An 18,543-nucleotide genomic window follows, 5' to 3' on the forward strand; every position below is an offset into this window, starting at 1 on the left:
TATCAGCAAGACTCAGTTTCTTTTCATCTACCATTTGCCCATAGTTAGTATGTTGTCTTGGTTCTTTCTCTGTCTAGCTCTTCCCAAGCTCTCTAGACAGCTACCACATCTCCTCCACATATTTGGGCCTAGGGGTCCCTTTTGTTAATAGCAAAGACAGCTCTCCTATAAGTACTCCCCATTCATAGGTATTTTTCCCCCTATTCCATTGGTTAGATCTGGGTTATATAGCTATGCTCCCAACTAATTATCGCCAGAGAGAATGCCATGAAGAACAATCAACATTCACCCCCTTGAACTGGAAGGGTCTCCACCTTTTTGTGTACACGGTCGTCTAGTACCTGAAAAGAACTGAGATTCCGTTTGTAAGGAAGAAAGTGATTAGAGATGGCTGTTGGGCGGGGCAACAGCTGTCTGCTACCATCTCATTGGCCAGACCTTAGTTCAGTGATTCCTAAACTTGTCACCGTGTTAGAACTACCTTTTAAACATCTAGATCACATGCTAGATCATTTATATTACACTCACGGGGGTGGGACACAAGAATCAGCACTTTCTGAAGCTCCCCAGGTGATTCTAAGGTACAGAGAAGTTTGGGGGTGACTGACCTAGCTATTGGTTCAATACCAGCCATGCTGCAGGATCTACTGAGCTATTCACTGTTGATCCATGGGGAGCCTGTAGGTGCCATTCGGTTTCATTGAGCACGTACAGAAATGCCTCACAATGTAGTGTTGACCTGAACAGAACGTGAAATATACCACCATACCACTACAGAATCTGTATGATAGTCGAAATCTGAGAGACAAATGAGAATTTCTATAAGTTAGCTGAATATTTTAAAGTATCAAATGTTTTTATCATTTTATGAGTTTTTAATCAGTTTATTATTTCCAAACGATGATTAAAATAGGATGGGATAGCTCTGTACCTCCACTTGCACTATGTGAAATCATAAAGGTCATCGAACGCAACCACTGGGACATTTGCTTCACAAAGGCAATGATTTTTATCTGTTTTTGTCACTGTTGTGTCCTCGGTGCCCAGAAGAATGCCTCTTGCCATGTCCCATGCTTATACCATGCCTTAGTTTTCTCAGTTTCACACTATGGTTCAATTTCCTCATCTGATGCCTGGGGACATTAATACTCTATATGCCCTTTAGGGGGAAGGAATAATTGCATTTTGAAGATGCAAATTGAGATCCAGTTCTTCTACCGGCCAGCTGAGCAACATGGCGGGGAGCCACCTGATCTCCATGAGCTTCCACAGGAAGAGAAATACTACTTTGTCCCTCCAAGAGTCTCTGTGAAACTCCAGTATGTTGATGGATGCGAAAGTGCCTTGCAAAATGCGCATTCCTATACAGCTATAGATTATTGTTTCAAAAGGGATAAAGTTAAGTGTGCAATTAATGCAACGCAATATTCAGAGCACCTTCCCTCCAACACGTGCGCTTCTCTTTCTCCCTCTTCCTCTGTCGCTCTCAAAATGTTAATCCGGGTCTCCTCTATAAATAACGGTAGTGGCATACTGACATCCAGATTTAAACGTTGCAGCACAGCACCCTGCACAAGAAGGCTGACACAGAGCTTCTATTTTTATATGTTTAGTGATATATCCAAGTGTCACTCAGCAACAGGAAAGGAGCCATTGTGCCGCATCGTTCACTCATCTCTTTACTCCTCCTCCGCCTACCCCTCAGACACATCCCTGACAAGCGCTGCGTGGCTCCACCTGCTCACCACCTGTCAATATTTGGGTTAAAAAAAAAACTCACACATGACTCAGTTTTCATTAGTATAAGTGTGGATATTGTGAATGGTAATCTGTGCTCAGCACTTACAGTGCGAGGCCACAGGGATTTCATTGCTGTCCCCACTTGAATTGCTTTATCTCAGCATCCAATGATGTCTGCAAAGGCTAGTCCAGATCGTCTGAGATGGGAATCGAAGTATATTCTGGCAGTTGACTGAGTGCACTGGGGAAATGCAAGGACATACCCTGGACTCTGTGATTAGAAGTTCAGTCAAGACAGGGCGAATTCTCCAGACTTCAGGGAAGGGTGATGCTATGGCTTTATACCCTGACTGAGCCAACTGAGGACATAGCCCCTCCTCTTTTCTTACAATGTTTCCAAAGGCTGAACTGAGGCTGTATCATCAAGGCCAATGAGGGGTAACAGCCTCATCTACTGAAAAGTCAGTGTGGCCCATCGCAGTCTCAGAGCACCTCGGTGGGGGGGGAGTGTTCACTTGTAAGAAGACCAAGTCCCACCCAACAGACAAGTGACATCCAAACCTGACAGTGCTGATGGGCAGGAGAAGGAGTGGACACATGCATTAATAACCCACTGCTGGGTGGTTATTCAATATGCTACATGTGGTTTACAGGTTTGCATGTCTTACAGATTTGATTGAGGTGGCTGGTCATAGTGAATCAGAGCCAGCTATGAAACCAGACCATCATGGGTTCAAATCCTAGATCTGTAATTTGTGGGCTCTGTGATTTCAAACACTCATTTTATATCTCCAAGCCTGTTTCCTTACCTGTAAAACAGATTTGACAATGTCTAACTTGGAAGATGATGAGGATATGAAAGTGTATATTCACAATACCTACACAGTGGCTGGTTTGTTGTAAATTATAGCTAATATTTACTAAGCCCTAATGTATACTAAACACTGTTTTAAGTACTTTTTAAGGTCCCTCTAATTGTATTAGTAGTTTAAATGGCTTCTTTCTCTCTGAAACTTTATTTCCATAATTGGATTTTACCCAAGCTAATAATATCAAGGCTAGGACTGTTTTCTATTTGTTGTTCCAGGACATAAGTCTTAAAGAAAAGGCACTGAATTCTAGTGTAATGGGTCTAATCAGAAAAAAAACCAACATTGAAAATCTCGCACAAGAATTTTGGCCCAGGTGGACTGTGCAGACTATGGATGGAAGGATGTGACTGAGGACAGGGAGCAGGTGCACTCAGAGATTCCTGAGTGGGGGCATCTGCTTTTCTCTCTCCTGGGGTCATTATGTCCTGACTGAGGGCTCCGTAGTTGAAATTTGTGAGAAAGCGGCCCAGGGCAGTCCTCCAGCTCTGTATTCAAAATCATCCTCCTGCCCTGGGGTAAGAGGACTCTTTGCCCTGCCTCTAACACCGTGGTGATGGCTGTGGTTGAGACAGGACCAGGAGGGACTGTGGTGCTGACGGCAGTCAAAACAATAACATTAGCGATGCAGTGATGTTGATCTGAAGGGGAGGCACCCAGCACATGGCTCCTTTTTATCCCAAGAGGACTTAGATGTATGAAGGTCTTCTCATTCTGTGTTCAGTCACCCAGAAGCCAACAAAGCAGATAACAAAAACTATGAATGCCCTACCAAGATGGAAAAATCCTTCCTTTTTCCAAGTTCAGATTTGGCTGCATAAAGCAATGGGAAGATAATGTATATTTCTGGAAACGTATATAATCCAAGTACTGGGTGATTTCAATGTTGTTTTCATTTAACCTTTATATTTTATCATTGATGTTATCTCCACTTTATATATGAGAATATTGAGTTTTAATAATGAGAAATTTGACTAAAACCACATGGCTAGGCACAGACCCAGATTCAAAATGACATCTGTCTGACTCTAAAACCCTTTACATGAAACAACTCTCACTATAATTAGTGTAAAGAATCGCATTCTCTTATTTAAGAATTTCTAACTTGTTTCTACTGTCAGTTGGGTCAGGTTTAATCTTCTTAGCTTTGCATGCGAGGTTTGCTTCCATACCTACAAAAATCTTATTTAATTAACAAAAACAATCTTATTAAAATAATTACAAATGCCAGAACAGCACCCAGTACCAAATAGGTGCTCAGAAATACTCAATGAATTGAATTTGAGAGAATTAGAACTAGTGAAAAAACAAACAAAAAATAATAATGTTTGGGGCAAAAACGAAGAAGACCAAAGAATGTTCCAACAACAATTGGTGCCATATCTTGTATGAGAACTCAGCATCTCAGAATTATAAATGGGATTAGAGGGCTACGCAAAGCAGATATGTACTATAAAACCCTGCAAAGGGATCATACAACTTCTTAGTGACCATCACCAATGATGGAGAACTCATAAAGTCCTAAGATGCCTAGCTGATTTTCCAAAAGCTCAAAATGTTGAAAGAAAAAGTAGGTTTCTCCTTGCTTTGCCAGTACACAGTGATGCTATCTTCCTTGTCTATCTCTGCAAATGGCAATGAGATGCTCCCCATGCTCCCTGCCAGCAGACCATCAGGAATCTGCAACTTCCCTGGAAGTATAAGCACCAGCATGTCTACTGATGCATGCATTTGAGCAGCAGTGGCTTCTTCCTGCTGGCCGTGAATTTCAGCTTCCTAGGGATTCATGGCTAAATGTCCTTCTACAGAAAAGGCAGAGGTCCCTGGAACAAAAAAGGATTACAAAACATGAAAGCTTTCAGCAGCAAAGGGAAACTGAAAAAGTGCCAACATGTAGGGGGATGTGGAAGTGAGAAAACCTTTGATCAGTCCTTCATTAGAGGATTGAAGAGGAAAGGACTTGGCCCTTGATGGAAAATCAAGCAGTCTAGCAGAATCATAAGCTTTCAATACTCTTTTCAAAGGAGTTACTTATTTAATGAATTTTATTTTTTTTTCAGTTCTCTTGTTTGTGGATTTCCTTTAGTTTACTAATTTTCTATTAAGTCTACTGGTCAATCAGTGATGAGGATAAGGTGATCTTAGAGCATTCTACCCTATGAACATATGGGTACCATAGGACAAACGTAGGATTAATGGCGATGGTGAGGGGATGAGAGAATTTGTAGGCAAAAGGGAAGGACTTGGGGTTAAGTGCTGTCATTGATATCAAATCACTACTCAGAAATTCCCTTGTAGGAAGATACTGAGCCAGATTATCAAAAACCCTTTGGATCAGGCATTATATGAGCCTCTACCCTGTAACCCTCAATAAAAATTGGCTCAAATTCTTAAGCTATTGCTCAGTGTCTGGGGAAATTAAACATTACTGAGTCTAACTCTAAAGGAAAGATAAATTATGAAGAATTCTAAATCAGTATATTTTTTATGGAAAACTGAACATTACTGCACTTGAGTATATGCACTATTAGGATTATTTGCCAACAGAATGTTGAGTTTTGTCTCTCAAAATATACTCTTAGATTTTTATTAATATACAAGATTCAATAATAATTAAGTTGCATTATGCACTGAACACTATGTCTGTCTTAAAAATAAGAGCTGATCTCCTGTTAAAGCCCTTAGCCTGTCCTCTTTATACTCTTAGGTTTGTAAAGCTTTTTCTTTTTTTCCTTAAATAAAAAAGAAAAAAACGTCTACTAAACTGGTTTTCAAGATCCTCTTACTCCTTAACTGGTGAACTTGGTATGGAAAAAGGTTTTCTGCTCCAGGAAGTTTTTCTTAAACAATGAATACTGGTGGTTTTGTCTCACTTTCCATAAAATACGCTTTTCCCCATATTTCTTATTCCTCCCGTTTTTCTAGCCCTTCCCCCTCCCTTCTTTTCATAGGATTTCTTTTCTCAAGCTGTTCTCAGTTAGGCAGTGTCTGCAAAGAGCACTGATGTTTCCACTCGGAGAAATCTCCAGTGATTACACCCAGTCTCTTTCATGCCAGAACTACATATTTATCAACCCCAGAGAGCAAAAATGAGGCGGCACCAGGATAGTGAGTGATATGACTTGCTGTCACAGCAGAAATTGCACTAGAGGAGGTCTCTAGATAGAAAAAACAAATCGTTGGGTTGAGGAGGGGTGAAGAGCACAAAGAAAAAAAAAAAGAAGGGATGAGCTAAAAAAAAAAGAGAGAGAGAGCAGGATGAAGGCAGTGAGCAATTAGAGAGGAGTCGGGGTATGCACAGTTGCCAATTCCTGCTGGAAATGCCCTCCAGTGGCCAGAAGTGGGTCATAAGTGTAATGAGCCAGGCAGCCTGACATCTGGATTCTCTAGTCCAGCCTCAGGTTCCCACCTGGGTCTAACCACTTGAGAGCATCAGAGCTGAGAGGTAAGTGAAGGATTTTCTTTGATTCTTATCTTCTTTATCAAACACGGGCACATATTTATTTCCCCACATGGGACAGAGCCTACCCTTCTTGACCAACCAGAAATAGCCAAAGGAAGCTACAGTCCAGACTGGGTCCCTTACCGGCCCCCTCACCCCTAAAGCTTGTGCTGATTTAAGAGAAATCTTGCTCTGACCCCTGCCAAAGCTCATAACTTACAAGTTTCTAATTAACACCCACCTCAGGCCTTTGTAGAGCTGCAGATAACATTTATTTCTAATAACTTACTTCTTCCAACAGCAGCCAGAATTTTTGCAAAGACTTTTTGGCTTCAAGAAAACTGGGCAAGAGTGATGCACAGTTCATCTCAACCATGGCTACTGCTTGTGAAACTTCGCAGAGCAGCTTTGATCCTAGCGATGGATTAGTACGGTCATTATCAAACACACATATGGCGACCACATTTTCTGAACCTCAGACAGGGACACATTGGTCTAACAACAGGAGAGAATATTTGATAATGGAGACGTGGTAGCCATCTTACTCACGCTTCTTAGAAGGTTAACTGGTCCTTCTTTGCTAACCTGTCCATGATTTTCTTCACAAATCCTAGATGGGGAATAATTCTTCCTCTATGGCTTTAATTTTTCTTATCCTCAAGCCTTACCCTTTATTCCTCTAGCTTTACACTCTACCTTGTCACTTAGAGGTAGCATTCATCTGTGAACATTGAGTAGAGAAAAGTCTAAATGCTGCTTAATCAATGCTGCTTCATTGTCCCCAATATACCAATAGTATTTACATGAAACAGGAAAATGAGGCGAGACACATCCTAATTCTGTCAAATTGGCTTCAGCAGCCTGAAAGGAGCAAAGAACAAAACTCCAGGTTAAGAGGTGGAATCCCAGGTGATACAGGCTTCCTCGGTTTTTTCGCATTTGGGGAAGTAGGAGAGACTATTTCCACTTTAAGGAAATTCATGCAAGGGACTGTGGATTGCTCTGGGGAAAAAAAAGTTGTGAGCTGGTTCAAGTTTGGCTTTGGCACTTCTGAACTTCTCTTTCTGTCCAAACTGTCCCTCGTCTCCTCTTCTTTCTCAGTAGGTCTAGGCTGGATCCTGACATTCCGCATTTCTAATAAGGTCCCAGATGATTTCAATGCTACTGGCCACAAACCACATTTTGAGGAGCAAGGAACTAGATATCCAAAATATGAGACAGGGTAAGGTCAATACAGGGATGCGGGCATTTTCAGTGTTCTGAAGAGCACCCTCTTAAGAAGGACAGGAGGAATGGCTCTCTAATGGTAGAAGAGTAGAGAGCAAACAAAACACGTAACTTGGCATCAAAGAACATGAATTCACATGCAGACTTTGACGTTTGCTGTCTGAGGGAGCTTGGACTTCTCAGGAATGTTTCTAATGCCTGATTTTCCCATCTGTATAAGTAGAATTTTAACAATGCCTGCTTCTTCCAGTGGCTGTGAAAATCAAAAGGAATCACGTGTGCCAGAGCCTCAGAGTGAGAGTCACTTACTGATACAGTTGAATTGAACAGGCTCTGGCAAGAGACGATTTTTGGCAAAAGGTGTTTCCCAGGACTCATCAAATCGTATCAACACATCAAAGGCTCATTCTGCCACTGTGATAGGTAGTTCTTATTGAGTACATGCGAATATACAACGAGCATCGCAATGAGAAGCCACTGATTTAAGCAGGCGACTTTGTTTTACTCAGTCGTCCAGGAGTTATGGAGTAATTTGATATATGTTCTTATCTTGTATATATGCTTCCTGAGCTGCCCAGGCCCCATAGCTTCTGCAAAACCAGGATAAATAGCTGAGCGAAAATGATCGAGTCTGTTCATTGCTTCACTGTATCTGAGTCCTTTTACTGTTATGGTTTTCTCAGAGTCAGGTTAGAACTGCTTACAGGTCCCAAGAGAAAGAATAGCGTGCCTGATAATATAAAATACTCAGTTGGTTGGGACTGCAAAAGACTCATGATATTCTTTGCGTGATTTTCCAATAAAAAGAAAGGGGAAGCAATGTGGTCTTAGAATAGTTAGAAGAAAGTGGAGGCCACCCCTTGTTTGCACCCTGGATAAACACAAAGTCTATCTTAAAAAATGCCCTGAGTGCTTTGAGGAGAGCTTAGGCACCTTGCACTGTGATCTAGCCCTGCCTGCTACCACTAATGAAGCCAACTTTTCAAGAAACAAAAATACTTCCAGGATGTGGTGACCAGCTCCGTTCACGATCAAACCAAGGAAATGGAAAGGAAACAGAATGCGTAAGCAATAGGAGAGTAGGGTTCGATTCACAAGGCAAGTGGGTAGCAAGCAGCATGAGAAAAAAATGAATGTCCAGAATCAGAAGTTCATTAGAAGATGGCAGGAGAGGAAGCTGAGAGTCCCCAGATACACAGCTGACAAAACCAAATCGAGGACTGGTGCCTAGGAAAGTAGACGAGGTGACAGGAGATGGGAAGAGGGAAGCATTTATTAAGCCATCTGACAATTCTGCTTGATTTCTTCCCTCCAGCTCAGGGTTGTTTGCATGAGTCTTAGCACTAGCCTACTGCTTTGGCTACTGGGCATCTTATAGGCACCACCCAACGCTTCAGTGAGTGATACATCACCTTACCGGGACCGAAGTGCATCATGCCCTTGCCTATTTTATGTCCATTGAAACTCTAAGCTATTGGAAAACAAACCTGTATTTCTTTTCTACCCATCAATTCTCTGTCCCAAACAGAAATGCAATACATTACAAATGAATGAAAAATTACGATAGATCTCTGTGTCTAATGCATATGGGATGATGGGATGAGAAGGAGTTAATGTTAACTTGGGGACTTAGTTGCACCCATCATGTACCTGTGTAGAAACACAGGTCCTATCTGCAGTAATAAATAGGTCCTTTGCCACAAAAAGCAAATAATCTGACTGCCTTTGGACAGGTTCCAAGACTGGCCAACTGGGCAGCTGATGCACTGGGATTTATACAGAAGATCGCTCCATGTCAGAAAAGAGTGCCTTCTCTGCGATAGAAATTCCCAACTTCTTGCTCCAGGTTGACCAGAGAATTTCTCAACTGCAAACTCCTAGCTAGAAATGAGTTTTTGTCTTGCTAATCTGGATTATGATAAATATCTGCCCTACCCCTGTGTTTTATTAGTCTGCCTGCTGACAGGAAGGGACTCAGCAAGTTAGTAATGGGGGGGAAATCCCTTTCTGATATTTGAGAGAGCCCTCTGTCTGATGTGCTCCCTAGCTGTCTTTATTAATCCTTCCCCGCTAGATTTTGGTGCTCATGGATTCAAATGACATCTTTAAGGGGAGAAACAAAGAATTTGCAATTGTTTCCCAGCAATGTGCAAATTGGCACTTAATTGAGAATTAATGGTGTGCTAACTGCTCACTGCAGCCATTCCCACTGCAAATTGCACTGGGACTGCTTGCACTTTTGACTTTGACATGCTTTTTATAGGGGTACATGAGTAATTTGATCTGCAAAAGGGAGAGAAGATTCCACCTCCTGAAGGAAAAGTACAAATTAGCAGCAAAAAGTAACTGCCTTTCTCCTCTTGCTATGTTGGACTTAATGCAAACCCCTGCCATGCTGAGTTTCTACACTGGATTGTCCAATGTGCCTGTTTAATTTTAATTTCCTTTAGCAGCGTTGATATTCAATTAGCCACACCAATGAAGGGACGCATTAGTACACATAATAATCTCTTAACTTTGTATAGAGCTTTAGAGTTTACAAAGCACTGTCACATTTGCTCTTTATAGACATGATTGCTGTACTTAGCAATAATTATTAGCCCCAATTTACAGATGGGGAAATTTAAGTTTAAAGATATTAAAGAGATGTCCGAAATCCCATTGCAAGTAAGAAGTGGAGGAGATAGAGAGTCTAGACTCCATCGTTTTTAATCCATTGCGTTTTTCCCTACTGTATCAAAAACCAGCATGGTTGATGCAGTTGTTTTAGGTTCACAGCTAAACCCTTTTTAATCCCACGTCCAGACTGTCCATTTATTCATTCATTTTTCAATATAAAATTTTACCGAACAACACTACGTAAATAATGCCTGCTAAATGTCCTCGGAGACAATAAATGCAAAATGGGATTCTTAAAAAAATTCTTGAAGACATGGCAAATATACATAACGTGTAAGTGTTAACGTTATACAAAAACTCAATCCTTGAGGGTGTCTGGTTCATCGCTTTATCCTTCCCCGATTCCTAACATAGTGCAGGACTGAGCAAAGACTAGGAAGTACATAAATCTGTGTTGGGAAAAAATGAATAGCTATGCCTTATGTCTTTACATTCTCTGTCCTTTATTTTTCTTTCTAGTACTTACTCCTACTGCTAATCTATCTTTTAATATTTGTTTTGTGGGGTTTTTTTTTTTTTTGTCTCCTCTCCTGGAAGGTAAGCACAATGAGGATGTGGATCTTTGTCAGTTTCATCCACTGATATATTTCAAGCCTGGAAAACAGTGCTTGGCTTCTACTGAATAGACAGCCAAACACTGCATGATAGCATTTGAAAGCTGGCTTGGATGGCCAGAAAAGTCTATGATTGAATTTTGCATGTTTTGTTTTGAAAGCTATAATCTGTATTTGGAGGCCTCACTCACTTGCCTGTCTAAAGAGAAAAGTGATCTCATTCATTAAAACGAAAAACTTATTTGGGAGTTTCTTCCCAAGTATTTTGGGATAGTTTGGAGATGGAATAATGTTGACATAGATCTATAACCTTGCCCCTTTCTCTAAGGTGTGACTTCTGATGACCTCCTGTCTTCAATGGACCACTGACTGCGGGGAAAATCAAGATAGCAGTCTTTACGCCCTAGAAATGCCTCCCTGTGCATGTAGACACAGCCTCAGAGAGCAAACGTACAGTCAAGCGGCTCTGAGAACTTCAGTGCTCTCACCAAAGAGCCCGGCCATTTTCTGATCTGTGACAAAAATATCCTTCCCAGGATTCTTCTTGGACTGGGATTGAGAGATTGAGAAGAGGAGGGGAAGGGGCCTCCGGCTCCTGCTGTGAGGAAGTGAGAACTCCAGCGGTATCAATCCTCATTAGCACCCAGTGGGGGACGGGGGAGAGGGGGAAGACAGCAAGTGTGTGGAAGACTTTGGCTCCGAGCCCAGCCTAAGAAGTCCCCTGAGATGGTATTTAATAAACCTCCTGGGAGGGACTGGAAAAGCTGATTAGGATGTATAAATGTAGTTTGACTGCTTAAACTCATAACCAGTTGGAGAGTATTAAATATTTTTTTATATCTATTTGTTTTATCAAGGGAGCTGGATTTCTTGTTCATGGAGTTTTACCATATAAAGCATAGTTAATATTACAGCAGATGGTTGTTAAGAGTGGTTGAGACATTCAGAGCGTTGCTGTTTCACATGACAGTGGCATGTGGCTTCCTGATCTGTGCTGTTCCGTTCAATAGCTACTAATCACCTATGGCCATTGAGCACCTGAAATGGAGCTAGTGAGACTGAGAAACTAAATTCTTAATATTATTTAATGAAAACTAATTTAAATCTAAAACTGGACGCCTGATTCAGTTATTGGAAAAGTTTTAGAGTATGTCTAAACAACATGGCTATGTAAATCTCCTTCTTCAACTGTAAACTTTATTAACTCCAAATATTAATCAAGTGTCTCTGATAAAAATGTAGTGTCTGAATTTAAATGTGCTGCCAGTGTCAAATACACACTGGATCTCAAAGACTTAGTACAAACAATATAAAATATCTTATAATAATTGTAGATACTGATCAAACATTGAAACACTGTTCAGGATATATTACATTAAACATTATATTACTCAGTGTAATTTCACCTGACTTTCTTTTACTTTTTAAAATGTGATTACTGGAAGTTTTAAAATCATGTATATGGGTCACATATTTTCATTGGATAAATTTTTCTTGGAAGAGTGAAGCACTGTTATGGTCTAAATTGTGCCCCAACTCTCTCAGATTCATACGTTGAAGTCCTAAAACCCAATACCTGAGGATGTGACTATGTTTGGAGGTAAAGTCCTTAAAGAGGTAATTAAGGTGAATGGAGGCATTAAGGTGGCTCTGATCCAATATGAAGAAGTTCTTTTAAAAGCAGAGATTAAGGCACAGACATGGAGGTAAGACCAAGTAGAAACTCATGGAGAACATGGCGGTCTACAAGCCAAGGAGGGAGGCCTTCAGAAGAAACCAATCCTGCCTACACTTTGAGCTTGGACTTCTAGCCTCCAGAACTGTAAGGAAATAAACTTGTGTTATGGCAACGCTAGTGAGCTAATCAAGAACTAAAGTTAAGCCTGCAATGGGAGACGATGGCAGAGCAACAGCTCGTGACTTCATGTTACTCGTTCATTGTCAGTCCCTCCCACGATACTGTAAGCTCTGTGAAGAAAAGGACTGATCTTGCCTTAAGCACCCTGTATTGACAGTGCCTGGCACAGCTCCTGTCACAGAGTAAATGCTCAATAAACGTTTGTTGACTGAGAAAGTGATTATCTAACTCATTTAACTAATGTAAACAGCTGATTTAGGTGACTCGCCAAAAAATGTCATCTTGTTCTCGTTAGCATGGGTTTACGATCTGAATTTTTTTCAGATAAATTGCTACCATTCATTTGACCAGGATCAACTCAAATACTGTGTCTCAGCAATTAGTATTAGCCCTCTTAAACATAAACTCATCGACCACTAACATCCAAGAAAACAGTGAGACTGTAGACTTACAGCGAGGCAATGGCTTCATTTTTTAAGAGGAAAGTAAAACCAGTCTTAACATTCTTGGTTTTCTCACTAACGTTTCACGTGGCACTCACAATTACAATGTGATTAACTGACTTAAGCGAAAGCCTTAGAGCTTGAAGGGCCATTCACGGTCCAGTCATCTCACCAATGCAGGATAACCTACTTCACAATGTGTTGGATACTCAGTTCCGATGGAAGATTTTCCCCCTCCAATTCCCGCACACTTGTGATTAAGACATCTCCCCTAGTTCAGACTGCATTTGCTTCAGGACTGTCATTAGATGGCCCCTTCTTTATAGAGCCTGTCCCCACCTCTCAGGGTTGACTCCACCTGTCTGGGTGAAGGACCGAATAGCTGCGTGTCTTTCTCAGCCACTAGCAGTAATGGGAAGCCAGCCCGGACTCTGCAAAGCCCAGATTCTGCAACTCTGTGGCTGCAGCTCTAGCAATTAAAAAGAATCATAAATACCCGCCTGGCATGGAGCTATAGATTTCCCACCTAAGCTCACTGGGATCTTGTTTATTTCATTTCATCAGTAGGTAGGTGTTGAGCACATACAGTGTTCCCAGCTCTGGGGACACAATGGAGAATCAAGCAATTGTTCACATTACATGGATGGTGCCAGGAGTGGGTGTGGAGGCCAGAAGTGGTGAGATGGATGTGGGCCAAACAATTCACAAATCAATGTATAATCTGAAACTGAGAAAAGTATACACACACACATACACACACACTTAAATATGTTTATAAATATATACTAAATAAATAGATATAATACTTAAATATATATAAATATTTCATATATATATGGAATGGGGTTGAGGAAGAAAAGACTATGAAGAAAAAGTACATAAGAATATGTAACAAAGGAGCCTAACCTGACCTAGAATGTCAGGGAATTCTGAACTGAGGTCTGAAAAATAAGTTCACTTCAATTATGATGAAAGGAAAGAGGGAACCGCACAGAACATCATGCGCAGTGCTGGAAAGATCCTTGGGACTTTTGAGTGACAGGAAATGGAGATTAAGTGGTTGCCAGGGTACAGATTCTTGGAAGCCCTGGTAATCAATTGGAGATTTTGGTCTTTTTTTTTTTTAACATTTTTTATTGAGTTATAATCATTTTACAATGTTGTGTCAAATTCCAGTGAAGAGCACAATTTTTCAGTTATACATGAGGAGATTCGGGTCTTTATCTTAAGATATAGCATTTTTGAAAGGCGTGATACCATCTTATTTGTGTTTTGGTAATGAACACATTGGCTTCTGGACAGAAAATTAATACAAAGGGGCTAAGAACACACGAGGGCCATCAGGTCAGGAAGCTGCTTCTGTCGTCCCAGTGGGAAGCAGCCGTTACCAAGGGGCTGGAAGTAAAGATGCAGTCCGATGGATAGGTCTGAGAGGCTTCTATTGCACTTACACTTTAAAGTGCATATGGATCAACTGGGGATCTTGACAAAATGTAGGTTCTGATTCAGTAGGTCTGCAGCGGCCCTTGCAGATAGACCTAGAACTCACTGTCCTAACCGGCCTCACACAAAGGCAACTTCTGGTCCTCGGAACACACTTTGAGTAGCCAAGCTCTAGTCAGTAGAATCCACTGGATATATGTTCATGTATAACTGAAAAATTGTGCTCTACACTGGAATTGGACACAACATTGTAAAATGATTATAAATCAATAAAAAATGTTAAAAAAAAAAGAATCCACTGGGTTTGGTAACAAAGTACAAGTGTGGAAAGTGAGGTTTCTAGGGGAATGTTGAGTTTAAAGGGCCTTCAAGACTTCCAAGAGGAGACACTAAGTAGGAAGCTTTATAAATAAGGTCCTACGGGGGGCGCTCTGGGCTGGAGGTATACATTTGTGAATCATCTGAGCACAAGTGATAACTGAACACGGGGTTGTGGAAATCATCATCCAATGATAAATAAAGAGTCAACAGTGAGGAAGGCCTAGAACACAGCCTTAAGGAGAAACAGCACATGAAGGCAAAAAGGAAAGCAAAGCAGAAGAAAACCAGAGAGTCGTGTGATGTGAAGACCAAGAAAGTATTTTCAAGAAGCAGAGAGAGACTGAGAGATGAACGCTGCTGGCTGATCAGATAAGACTGAAACCAGCGTGTTCTGTTATTTCCACCTCAGCTGCTTACTGGGACTAGGGTTGAGTGCCACCCTTAGCACTCACTTTCCCTGTGTCCTCTTTCCTCAGACTGGACACCATTCACATGCACTTTTCCCATCCCCCCAGCTTCAGGCAGATTAACTCAGTGACCTTGAAAGCCAGATGTTGGGAACTGGAAAAATTTAAGAAGGAGAGGACAGGGAACTCATCTAAATCACTGCTTGCCGAAGGGCCAGTCAGAAACTTTATCAAGGAGACTTTATCAAGGAGAAATAAATTTATATCACATTTGAGTAATTATATGTTTTAGTGTTTGTTTCTCACAACAGCTAGCATTTGTAACTGAGACATGGAAGAATGCACACTTTCTTCAATTACCAGATCACAACTCAAAATATATATTTTGTCTCCAGTACCAGAACTCAAGACATGGGTTAATCAAGTTTTGTGTGTGTGTATAACAGCCTGGTTAGAAAACTTAATTCATGTTTTCAAGCTTCTTTAGTATTTTATTGACTATACATTTGAAGTTTTAAACAATTAGTTTAGAATAAACTTTTGGAACCACACCCATTTCTAAGTTGGGAACGGCTTGCATAGCAAAGGATTTATTGCTGAACGATTAATTTGATATGCTTGTCATAACTACTAAACTATCCAGACATGGGCCATTTATTCCAGACAACATGATGTCTGAATTGGATTGAAGAAATTGGATCAATAGACCTTAACCATCGACCTGCAAATGGTCACTCTGTACGGTCACAGAAAATCAACCAGTCCAGTTGTCTGAAAAAAGTAACATTGGCAAACAAATTACTTTATCAGTCATCTTTGTTTCTGGTGGGAAATGGCATGGTTTTAATTTCAAAAGGGATATGTTTCAGTAGCCTTATGGTGACTGATATCAAAAAATTAAGAGATATATCATTTCACAAAGCTGATAGAATATAGAAGTTCAATTAAACACACTCTTTTTTTCTTCCAATTTCTCCATATTCTTAGCAACACATTATTTACTTTAAAAAAAAATAATAGCTATACTAATTGGCATGAAATGGAATCTCACTGTGGTTTTGACTTGCATTTTCCTAATGAGCAGTGATATTGAGCATCTTTCCATGTTCCTATTGGCTATTTGTATGTATCCTTTAAAGAAATGTGTCTTTAGCTCCTTGCTCACTTTTTTTTAATCTGGTTGTTTGCGTTTTGTTTTTGTTGATTTGTAAGAGTTCTTTATATATTATGAATATTAATTCCTTTTAAAATATATGATTTGCAAATATTGCCTTGCATTCTGGTGGTTGCTTTTGCACAACACAAAGCACACCACCAAAATATTTAACTCTGATGAAATTCAATGTATCTTTTTTTCTTTTGCTGCATATGCTTTTGGTGTCATATCCAAGAAACAGCTGTCAAATCCAATGCTCTGCAGCCTTTCCCTTGCATTATCTTCTAAGAGTTTTGTAGTTTTAATTGTGTTGTTTAGGTTTGTATCCATTTGGGGTTGATTTTTTGTATGTGGGGCAAGGTAAGGGTCCAACTTTATTCTTTACCCTATGGATATCTAGTTTTCTGAGCACCATTTGCTGTAAAGACTCTCTCTCTTCCCCATTAAATGGTCTTGGCACCCTTGTCAATAATCATTTGACTCTAAGTGTGAGGGTTTAATTCTGGGCATTCTACTTTATCCCATTGGTCTCTATGTCTGTCTTTCTTTATGCCAATATCACATTGTTTTGATAATCGTAGATTTGTAGTAAGTTTTTAATCAGAAAATATAAGTCCTTCAACTTTATTCTTCTTTTTCAAGATTGTTTTTAACTGTTTGAGGCTCCTTGGTATCCCATATGAATTTTAGGATGAATTTTCCTATTCCTGCTAAACAACATTGGGATTTTGATAGTGATTGCATTGAGTCTATAGATGGCTTAGGGTCGTATTTTCATCTTAACAATATTAAGTCATCCAATTCATGAGCATGTCTTTCCATTTATTTGCATCAATTTCTTTCAGTGGTGATTTTCAGTTTTCAGTGTGACTTTCACCTTCTTGGTTAAGTTTATTCTAAGTAGTTTATTCTCTTTATTGTTCTTGTAAATGGAATTGTTTTCTTAACTTCCTTTTTTGATTATTCATTATTATTGTATAGAAATACAACTGATTTTTGAGTGTTAAATTTCATATCCTGCAACTTGCTGAATTTGTTCTAAATCAATTGATTTTTGACAAAAGTACAAAGGCAATTCAATGGATAAAGGATAATCTTTTCAACAAATGGTGCTGGGACAATAGGATGTCCATAAGCCCACACAAAAAAATTAACTTAGACACAAAATTTATTCCATACACAAAAATTAATTTAAAATGGATCATAGAGGGGAAAGGATATAGCTCAGTGGTAGAGTGTGTGCTTAGGATGCACAGGGTCCTGGGTTCAATCCTCAGTACCTCTATTTAAAAAATTAAATAAATAAACAAACCTAATTACCTCCCCCACCAAAAAATAAAAATAAAAATAAAAATAAAAATAAAAATAAAAATAAAAATAAAAATAAAATGGATCACAGACCTAAATATAAAATGTAAAACTGTAAGAATTATAGAAGAAACCATAGTGAAAAATCTATATGACTTTAGGTTTGTTGAGAAGATTTTAAGCACTACACCAAATGCATGATCCATGAAAGAAAATGAAAATAATCCTATGTTGGTCTTTATTAAATTTTTTTTTAGCTCTATGAAAAAGATTTGAGAAAATGAAAATCAAGCCAATCAGAAGACATGGTAAACAAATCAGTGATTTCCAGGAATCTGAGGGATGGGAACTTAAATATGGGAAGCATACAGAGTATTTTAAGAGCAGTGCAACTATATTTGTGACTACTTTAATGGTAGACATATGACAGTGTGCATTTGTCAAAACCCATAGAATTTAACACATGAAAGATAAGCTTTGGTGTATGCCATAGTTTTTAGGAGGTTGGAGGATCCTAGGATGCAACGCTGAATGTGACAATTTAACTGTCTCACAAATGTATGAAATAACCTCACTGAATGGAGTGGTGGGTGTGGGGGTGGGGGATGTGCTGATCTAACTAATTTTGGAAATGAATGGAGCCTGTAATACTAAAGGCAAATGAGCTGTACAGAAACACTGTACTGTAGTTGATAAAGTTTCCCGTGGGAGTATGGGCTAAAATTCTGAAACCATTGCACAAGCATACTGGAGTTGAACAATTAAGTAAATGGATGGCAGACAATGGGCTTAGAGATTCTGCATGGGCAATGATCATAACCGAGAGGAATCCAAGGAGACATGACTACTAAATGCAATGTGGTATCCCGGATGAGGTACTAGACCAAAGGACATTAGATGAAACCCAAAGAAATGTAAATAAAGTGTGACCTTTAGTTAATAACAATGTATCAAGATTGATTTATTAGTTGCAAAAATTTATCATATCGCAATAAGATAAGAAATAATAGGGGAATCTGAGTGTGTGGGAAGTTTCTGTACTACCTTAGCAAATTTTTTTCTGTAAATCTAAAACTGTTTGAAAATAAAAAGTTAG

General features: G+C 39.7%; 1 non-coding gene across 1 annotated transcript; it reads left to right on the top strand.

The window, feature by feature from the left end:
* The first annotated feature begins 17,349 nt into the window (after window positions 1-17,349).
* On the top strand, window positions 17,350-17,424 carry TRNAP-AGG (transfer RNA proline (anticodon AGG)). The gene has a single exon. It is a non-coding gene; the product is annotated as a tRNA-Pro (tRNA).
* Window positions 17,425-18,543: the final 1,119 nt, after the last annotated feature.

The sequence above is a fragment of the Vicugna pacos genome, chromosome 21 (assembly GCF_048564905.1).
Source record: "Vicugna pacos chromosome 21, VicPac4, whole genome shotgun sequence".
Classification (NCBI taxonomy): Eukaryota; Metazoa; Chordata; class Mammalia; order Artiodactyla; family Camelidae; genus Vicugna; species Vicugna pacos.